This window comes from Carassius carassius, chromosome 45 (genome assembly GCF_963082965.1).
Source record: "Carassius carassius chromosome 45, fCarCar2.1, whole genome shotgun sequence".
NCBI lineage: Eukaryota > Metazoa > Chordata > Actinopteri > Cypriniformes > Cyprinidae > Carassius > Carassius carassius.
In genome coordinates this window covers 4,679,234-4,690,014 of record NC_081799.1, presented here as the reverse complement: position 1 = coordinate 4,690,014, position 10,781 = coordinate 4,679,234, and the positions used below count along the sequence as shown (strand labels likewise).

At 33.5% G+C, this 10,781-nt stretch overlaps 1 protein-coding gene across 1 annotated transcript in view; it reads right to left on the bottom strand.

Moving 5' to 3' along the window:
* Positions 1-7,266: 7,266 nt before the first annotated feature.
* The window catches only part of LOC132127052 (ephrin type-A receptor 5), an 87,083-nt gene continuing 83,568 nt past the window's right edge, over positions 7,267-10,781 (bottom strand). Inside the window, exon 18 of the transcript XR_009427480.1 lies at positions 7,267-7,523. The gene's annotated coding sequence lies outside the window, so the exon portion shown is untranslated. The remainder of the gene's footprint in view (positions 7,524-10,781) is intronic.

The window sequence follows — 10,781 nt, the reverse complement described above, 5'->3', positions numbered from 1 at the left end:
AATAAATGATGTATATGTATATTTAAACGTGGATTTTTGTGAAGAACAAACGTATGTTTTAAATTAAATTTTAATTTCACACACACATTAGGGAAGGAATGTGGCCTAATGCTTAGAGAGTTGGACTTGTAATCCGAAGGTTGCAGGTTCGAGTCTTAGTGCTGGTTCTGGTGCTGTAGGTGGAGGGAGTGAATGAACACCACTCTCTTCCACCCTCAATACTCATGACTGAAGTGCCCTTGAGCGAGGCACTGAACCCCCAGTTGCACCCTGGGTGCTGGATATAGCTGCCCACTGCTCCGGGTGTGTGTTCACTTCTCACTGCTGTGTGTGTGCACTTGGATGGGTTGAATGTAGAGCACTAATTCTGAGTATGGGTTACCATACTTCGCAAATGAGAAAAGGGAAGAGTCAAAAGTATAAATTATAATATTAATTTATAATTAATAGATTTTTAGAATGCATTAACTTTTTGTCGATCGACTTTTTCACATTTAAAAATATGTAGCAAAAATTGCAGACGGGCTTACTTAAAAAGTTAGTTTGTAGAGAGAGTTAGCAATATCAAGCAGCAGTAGCCAGCAGGGCTTACCTGCTGAAAACATTGTGTTTGTGTCCTGGTTGGGAAATCATTTGCTATTTAAATGTGCATATTGCTGATGTTTCCTTTTTGTTTCATGTATGTATGGCATATGTTTGGATTGATGCTAAGAGTTTAATACAGTGTATTTGTACACATTTTAGAAGGACTCTTGATTGGTGAGGTTACCACATCAGGGTTCAGTTTAATATGGATTTAAAGTTCTTTTCAACATGAGACAATAGTCTGGACTATTTTTTGATTGTCTTTTGAGTCTGGTGTTTGAGAGCTGTGGCTTGTTTTACTTTTAGCTGTGTAGGAACAACTGGAATTAACAAGACTGTCTTGACCCCATTGCTGCAAATGCATTTGAATCACTTAATTAAAATTCTCTGAGTGTGTATAATTACAACATTGCTTTATAAATAATGTGCATACGGCTGTTGTAAAGCTTCATTCTGGCAAATCTGGGTATTACATGCTCCACTTCTTTCAATTAATCTAAAACATGACCAATATGTTTAGATTTGAAAGATGCACAGCTTATTTCCCATGATTACTATATTAAAAGGATAGTTTTCTCAAAATTGAAAGTTCTGTCATAGAATAAATGTAGACTTAATTATGACAATTTCAGTGAAGATATTAAGATATATTGCCAATACTCATGGCCAATCAGATTTGAGGACCAGACCAAACTGTTGTTTGTATATACACACTACATACACTACATACAAGAAAAAAAAAAAAAAACTAAGGAGTTTACGGTACAACATGCTGAAAAACTGTATATATAGACCAACGAGTACTGCAAATTGTTGGGAAAACATTTTGCTGAAATCCAGTCATTTTAATAGTAAACTGTGCATTCTGGAATGCCACTCTTTATTATTCAAGTCATTATTTACACACATGTTAAAAGGGGAAACAAAAGCCACAAATTTTGTTGAATAATCCTGGAACTACATTCCATCAAGTGCTTCACTAGTCCTCTTCAACACTCACTACAGTACCTTAAACATCCAATAAATGTTGGCTACTATATATGTTAATATTACCTCTTTTGTATTTCACACAAATCCAGATGTTTGTTATGACACAAAATCTAATCTAACCATTACGTTCCTTTGGGAAATCACATTGCTAAACATCGCCTTGGGTGTTAATTATCAATCTATGTTTCTCATCCTCAAGGGCAGCGTCATATATCAAATATCGAAATGGCCAAAGATTCCATATCAGCAATACAAGAAACCCCTCCGCACCATTCATCTGCTAGTGCTGCCTTGCCTCACGTCATATTTGATTGTTCCTTGATGGCTCATTGCTCGCGGCGCGGGCTGTTTGTGCTAATGTTGGAGGTGCGAGTCCCTGGACAGTGTCTTTGACTGGTAATGCAATTTTCATGTATAGAGGTGCCACTAGACTCACAATCCCTTGGGTCATTTAGGAATCATTTGGATTTTAATCATAATGAATGACCTTCATCAGAGTGTCTCTACTCCTGGCAGATAAGGGGGTTTATATGGCATGTTTTTACTAAAAGCGTATTTTAACACTCTTTGTATCAATGGGTCTGCTCTATGAAGCATTTTCTTTTAGTATAGGCTCATTGGAAAAAAAGTGCTTGATGTTTGCAAAACTTAAACATTTCCAGAAACATACCTTTAAATATATACACAGCAGTAACACTAGGGCAAGTTTTCACACATTATCGATTAAAAATGATTAGTTATTGATTAATGTGTGCTTCTTTGCACAATAGTCATCTTATGGCCTTCCACCACCTTGCATGTTTTGCAAACTAATACATTTTAACATTTGCATCATATAATCAGCTCCATATATATTGCTTTTCTGATGTAGTAAACTTGCTCCGTAGCACACCTGGTATGCTTGCAATGCTAAGTGTTTGCATGTGAGTCCAGTGAAATAAGGGTGTAGATCAGGGGCGTAGATCATCACGGAAATTCGTCCCCCGCACTTTTTCGGGCAAATGTGTTCGTATAGAAGTTTTCAAGAGCTGGTGTGAATAAATATAGATTTAAACTCAAAGAGAAAGGATAGTTTGCGCATGACCTGATATTTTTTCGGACCGAAAAGGCGAGATGAACATAACAGAGCGCTAATCTCTCCTGCAGTGTGTGTGTTTGTGTTTCATTCATACTCGAAACCGGAGGGTGCTCTCATGCAGAAAGTCATATCAGGAAACTCCTAATATGGACAACAACAGCGTCCAGCTATGCTGTATGAAAACAGTTATTTGCTGTTTTTTTTTTTTTCAAGTCCAAAAAAATCTCCAGCAGGTGATTAATAAAGTATATGAACAATGCAGTGCTAATTGACATAGCATTTATTACAGTATATAAACTATTTTGCCTTATTATGTGATAAAAAATGTTTTTAGTATATAAACAAATCATTATTCTTTGTTGTTGTCCAGCATTTATAGATTTCTAAACCAATTAAAAGCTAGAAATTAGTGAAAATTTCAGAAATAATTCTGATTTGTTGCTAAAAACAAACAAACAAAAACTTGTATTATGATAATGTTGAAAACAGCTGAGTATAATTCTTTCAGGTTTCTTTGATGAATAGAAAGTTTTATCTGAAATCTGAATAGAATTATCTGAAATAGAAATCTCTTGTAAAATGATGTCTTTATCATCACTTTTGATCAATTTAAAGAATCCTTGCTAAATACTAGTATTCATTAATTTCATTTATTTAACAAAACAAAACAAAAAAAATTATACTGACTAACCTTTTGACTGATATAGTGTATAATGTTGCAAAAGCTTTTTATTTCACATAAATGCTGATCTGTGGATCCTTCTATTCATCAAAGAATGCTGAAAAAAATTTACTCATCTGTTTTAAATATTGATAATCAGCATATTAGAATGATTTCTGATTAATGTGACACTGAAAATTCACCTTTGATCACAGGGATACATTGCATTTAAAATATATTCAAATAGAAAACAGTTCTTTTAAATAGTATAAATATTTCACAATATTACTGCTTTTGCTGTTCTTTGGATCAAATAAAGGCAGGCTTCGTGGGCAGAGAGACTTCTTTCAAAACATTAAAAATCTTACTGTTAAAAAACTGTTGACTAGTAGGCTATATATATTACAGAAATGTTATATCGTAATGTTATATATATATATATATATATATATATATATATATATATATATATATATATATATATATATATATATAAATATATATTATTACATTTCCTAAAGCCCAACAAAACAGAGCAAAATATATCTAAGCATCCAACCCCAATCCCAATGCAGACAAAAACATTCATTTTCTGGTTGTCATACTCTGATTAAATTAAAATGTTAATGTGCTCAAGCAGATCGTTGATCATTTTGTGTTTCAGCAAGGTCTCTCTGGCTAAAACCAGCTAACATTAAAGTTAATGAGTCGATGCTATTACAAACTTAAATAGCGAACTTTTTTAACATCATGTACACTGTACGTCAAAAACAGATAAATGAAGCTCTACATTTCAGTGCCATATCAAACTGGTTAAATGTACATTAATTTATCATAGTATGCTATACATGAACATTGTTGATCCTGCGTGCTGTCATCCGCAATCCTGATGACCATGATATAAGACTTCTCCTGCTTGCATTGGTATCTGTAAACCCTCGCTTCGAGTCACCCATTATAGTTATTTTAAAAAATGTTATACTTCCTTTCATGGAATATTTAATTGCCACTTGAATGGTGGCCTCGTCTGTGTCCCAAATAGTGCAAAAACATTTTGGGACATTTTGGGTTTTCACACTGACAGCTGTCATTGTGAGACAAGCAACTCTGTTTGTTTGTCCGAGGGAGCAACAGTAACTAAGGGGGACGGGGCTTACCAATAGGCCAATCAAGAAGGCATATTTTCAATTTGCAATTCCAATTTGCGAAATATGAAGGGTAATGGAAACGCAGCTAGTGGCATGGTTGATTGTTTAGTTCAGCTTTAGAGCTTAGTGTCTAATGTTATTATTTTTATTTTATTTTTTTATCATAAGAACTAAGTAATCATGCAATGTAATAAGAAAAAGAAAATAAAGTAAAAAAAAATGCGTTCATGAATGTTGCTAAATATTTAATTACATTACAAGTTATTATGGTTCACCCAAAAACGTGATTAACAAACATATTGTTCATAAAAAAATGTGTTTTAATAGCAAATTTGCAAAAAATTCCACACCAAACCCTTAAATCACAAAACAGAAATCCACTTAGCTCTAATATTAGCTTAGCGCTAAGCTTTAAAAGGAAGCTATTTAGCAACACTTCTCTAAGACTCCACCTAAATGTACCATTTATCCACCGAGCACCAATAACCTTTGTGATTCATCTTATCTCGCAACCAATTACCCAGTAACCTTTTTTGTCTAGTGCATGCTAATCTGCCTGTGTGGCTAAGATCCCTCCTGCCATAAACAGCCAGTGCAATTAGATGCTCCTTTGCTCCGGGCTCTAGCGTTATTTCCCTCTTATTTACCTGCCAATGCCCTCGTATTGATCTCGGCCGCGATGTGTGATCTTAATAATTCCAGCCTTTGTCACTAGCCTGCGCTAGCCAGCCTCTGTGGTGTTGTGAGCGCCCGCAGGCACAGGCCCAGGAGACTCTGAAAGGTGTGCGACGACAGACCGCACGAGTGTGTGATGAGGGTCATTGTGTTTGTCACTTCAGCAGAACTCTCAAGGTCTCCCGTGTTTTAAAAGTGTGCTATCCCTGTAGTAAGTGTGGGTGTGCTAAATTGCTATTGTCAGCAGGGGAGCTGACAGTGTTATTAGGTATGTTTCGCTGGAGGTCGTCCAAGGTGAAATGAAATAGTAGTTAACCTGTGACATCCCCGAGCTAAGGCACATTAATAATGGCCAATGCATGTAAGGAGCACCATTATTTCTTTCTAATGAGCACTGTCATTGAGCTCTGCTATCTACTCCCTGAGCTCTTCCCTTTAGATTTTCACTCTTTTTCTAAGCTTCTTTTCGGCAGACCATAAAGGATTGCTAACGTGCTGAAGCCATTATGTGCGACTATGTAAACTTTCAGGAATAGTTCACTCATAAATGAGCATTTTTTTCATCCTTTTCTGATGATTAGGATTTTTTTTTGTGAAACACAGAGCATTAAGCAGCATACATTTGAAATTAATATTTAAAGGTTTTTGCTGTCACTTTTGATCAATTGTATGCATCCTTGCTGAATAAAAGTGTTAATTTCTTATTGCCCAGGTTTTGGACCACTTTAACTGCTGCGTTTTTTTTTTGTTTTTTTTATGAGGAAAAGTGCTGTCTCATTGGGAAAAGGGTTTAGAGCCACATGAGGGTGAGTAAATAATGACCGAATTTTCATTCTCTAGTGAACTGTTCCTTTAATCCACCATAACAACTGTCCCATAACCCAATGTTCTTGCTATTGAATTAAACTCTCTTGAACACAGGCATCTAAATGCTTATAAAGCCGTTTTTGCTGAATGACACAGCACTTTCCCTGCAGTGCAGCAAATGTGATTGCAGCCTACTTATTCTGCCTCACTACCCAAAGACACTCAGGCTTGGTTGCGGTATGCAGACATATTCAAAGTAATGAGCTGTGTGGACGTTCTTGTAGCAGAAATCACTTGAGAGCACCGGTGGCAGCCATAAGCCACAGCATGAGTTCACAAATGATCGTCCTCATTATACTGATGAGCGAGGGGAGTTTTCAGAGCCAGAGTGGTCCAGGACGCTCCATCATCTGTCAGCGAACTCCAGATGGGAGCACTTTCAAGAGCAATCAGGGACGCCGTGTGATTCATCTGCATGGACTCACAGTTATGCTTTAAAATGCTGTTAAAAAAGACTCATATTTCAGAGTAGTAGTGGAGGATTACATTGTCTTTTGGGAACTTTGATTGCTCAATTTACTGTGTTATAGTATTATTTTGCTGGAATTGGCAACAAGGATGCAAAGGTCTTGCTCATCTTATATATATATACAACCCACTGACTTGCTGCTTAAGAAATACAGAAATATTCCTTATTATCATCAATGCCAAACAGTTGATATTTTATATGTATTTTTACATATTGCTTAATAATTTTATTTTTATTTCTTTATTTTATTTCTTTATTTTCTAATGCTAAATTAAAAGAAGGCATTTGTTTAAAAGTTTGGGGCAAGAAAATAAATAAACATATTTTTATAAATATTTATTTTTTAAATAACTTTTTTTTAGTTTGTTTATTAATTTATTTGATGTTTATTCATCAAAGAAATCAATAATCACAGTATCAAAAAACAAACAAACAAAATAGTTACCTAATATTTATTTCAAATAAATCCTATGTTTTGGAACTCTCTATTTATCAAAGAATAAACTAATAACCTTTTCTAAATACAAACAAACAAAAACAAAAACAAAACACAGACACACACACACACACACACACACACACATATATATATATATATATATATATATATCATATTATATTGTTCTTTATATTCATCAAAGAAAGAATTCCAGTATCGACAAACAAACAAACAATCAATAAATAAATAGTTACAAAATATTTGTTTCAAATAAATGCTATTTTTTACCTTCTCATCAAAGAATGAAATAATCAGTTTCTACAGAATAAATAAATAAATACAAACCAGTTTTCAGCATAATTAATATGAACTATTACTAATATTTGAGCACCAATAATAATTAATGATATTAGCTTGATTTGGGAAGGATCATGTGACACTGAAGAACTGTGACCTCCATGATGGAAGACTTTAACTCCAAATATCTAATGATGGAGTACTTTCCTTATCGAATGATGTGACACTCGGATGATAAACGTCTAAGCGTGTCTGTGAAGATGGATTTGGTTCTTCAGTGGTTTCCAGTCTGGAGTCAACCAAAATATGCCTTGCTTAAAAGAAGGGCAGTGAAGTGAATGCAAACCATTTAACTTATCTTAAATGTTTCCTAAATCTAAAAATATTTCATGGCATGCTTTTGAAATGACATGAAAGCAGTAACATGTAATGAATGATGTCATGGGAAGTGGTCGCCAGCTGTGGTCCTATCAGTGCATCACAGTGTAATTCACCTTGAGTCACTTCACTGTGAGAAATGAACTTTGGGCTCAGTAGTGGCCAGAACTAGAAGGTTAACCTTTCATCACACTTTGTATTTGCACTGTTCTACAGTGGCACCACTAATGACTGTAATCGATCATCAAAAAATGGTGTAGCAGTCGGGGTGACTTTCCTGCAGCAAAACACCAATAATACCTCCCACTAACTCTTCAGTTTACTTGGTTTAATCATTTTTAAGCATCTTTGGACTTTTGAAGGTTAAAATGTCATTGTTTGAGAGGAAACAAACAAATGAATCAATTTTAGATGAATACTGTTATGCTTACCAAAGTTTAACTATATATATATATATATATATATATAAAAAAACTAATAATAATAATAATGTGAAATATTGCAATTTAAAATATGTCTGTCTGTATGTTTGTCTGTCTATCAACAGAAAAGTATTTATTACAATAATAAATGTTTTATTTATTTATTTATTTTTAATAAATGCTATTATACATGTCTTTACTGGAATAAGTCATTACTGAATAAAATAACTTATTTTCTAAAGATATATAATTTTTAATGTAGTAATAATACACTACAGTTAAAATTATGATTAAGTACCATACATGTGCTTAAGTATGTTAATCAAAACATCAACATAAGTGTTCTTCTTAAAAGCATGATAAATATATATATATATATATATATATATATATGTTTATATATGTTTAAAATGTACTTTAAAGTGTTTAATTTGACATTATTATTAGAATGTGTACTTTTTAAAAGTCTACTTAGTGTGTAAAAGAAAATAATAATAATAATAAAAAAGAAAAAAAAAGTCATGAATTCAGTGCAATTAACTGCACTTTTCACAAGGCCACAAACGCAAATGCATTGCATTGCAAACATGCAGCCATATTGTTTATGCTATTCAAAGAATCTCGACACTCAAGGGGGCGATAGAGTTGCTTTCAAATGTGCTATTAAACTGAATGTGTTATTATTCAGCAGCCATATAAGCTTGTCTACAGTTTAGCAAACTGTGACTAAGTCGCTCAGCAAGATCCAAACTGTCGCTCCACCATGGCAGTGGTCAACCTACAAAAGAAATTCAGCCATAGATAACAATTATGCCAGGGTTCTTCGGTTCTGGTTCATTTAGTATCGCAATGTTCCATTGCATAAAGAACTCAGCAATATTGGGTTTCTCTCCAGTTTATTCCAAAAAAATATAAAATGTAATATATTACACTACAAAAGACATTTACACAACAAAACACACAGCAGAAGGTAATAGACGAACAATCATTACATAGAAACTACTTTTTTTTTCTTTTTTGTGCTTTTCTTTCTTTCCCTGCTCTTCGTTAGATCAAATATGATAAACGATTCAAGAAACATAGCCATTATGTTGATAAAATGCATTTGTAATACGCAGCTTACCAACACCATGCATATCATTTTGTACTATTAAAAAAAGTTTGGAAATAATTTGATGCACTCAATATCAGTGTTTTGTGCAAAAATCAATGTAATCAGCATAATGTTTTTAGGTGTGTTTTTGCAGGGTGGTATGCTATATAAGGATAAATTGTGTTACCTTGTGCTTGCTGTTTTACAAACCACTGTACTAACCAGAAAGGTTCTTAATTGTAGTTACATTTGACATTTACGTGTATGAAATAGATGTATTTTGTGTAACCACAATCATAAATGTCAAACGAAAGGCATAACTCTTTTATGTTTAGGACTATAACTTAAAGTCATCCAGATGTACATATTCTGAGAAAACAGCCTGATTATAGAGCAAACATGCTTGTAAAACATAATCAATCTGGCTCTTCATTCTGGCAGATATGGTCAGTGGTTATGAGCAAATATCACTACAATAAACAACAGCCACAAATCTGAAAACGCTCAAGGATTTTGCAATATTAAAGCATGGTGTGTGGGTTGGTCAGATTAATGTTTTTCAGTCTACAGTATTATTTTGAAAATAAAATGGGGTTAAAACACATGTATAAATTCAAACTTAAACCCATTTTTTTTTACAAAGTGAATTTCAGTGCAAAATACCAAATGAAGGGTAACTGCATTGTGTAAAAGTTCTAAGTATATTAGAGTAACATTCATCGCAACAAATATCAAATACTCATTACTCATTAAAGAAAAGAAAAATAAAGAAAACATCAACGCTGATTCAGGTTAATTGAACATTTGTAACTATCTGTCAATACACATGATTTTTGACTATTATTAATTCTGATCAACGAACCTTCAATTAGCTCCTCAATGATATCTTCAGAATTTCTTAATGTACTCACGTAATCACAGGCACCTGAGTACTTTTCAGTTGACTAATTAAGGAGCATTATCTTGCTAAGATCAAATTTCAAGATATAAAAATGTAGAAAAAAAAGAAAAATCTAGCAGAGTGGAATTTTATGCAATTTTTTAAGCAATTTTATGAGGTTTTAAGAAAATACGTGACATACTTGAGCACTTATTAATACAATCTTGTGGCCTTTCAGTAGTTTTAATAGCATAATAATGTCTTGTAATAATCATGGACCTAAAATATGGGTAGAAATTACCTAGTGTCTGAAATTTGGTTTTGAATGATTCGTTTCTGACTATGATTCTTAACATTCAACATTTTATTTTTTTATTAAACGTATAAAGTAGTATCTATAATGCATGTGTGACATGTTTTGATTACCACAGACAGCCATTTCAACTTGTACCTCAGTGCACATATAAAATGAAAGACAATGTGATTAGAAGACAATAAACACTACTACATCTGGTATTTGAGAAGTTGGAAAAGAACAACTGAACAGACAACTGAAAACATTAGCATGCTAGGCTACTACATTATCGTCATCTACTATGTGCGACAATGCTTTTGCTGATGCTCTATAAAATGAGTCATTATGTTGATGAGCTGTCCAACCAGAGGTGTTCTTTACAATAATAAGAGCTTGTAAAGGAATAATTCAACATAAAAAATGAGTTTGTTTCTTTAACAGATTTAACAGAAATGTAGCATCACATCACTTGCTCAACAATGGCTCCTCTGCAGTGAATGGGTG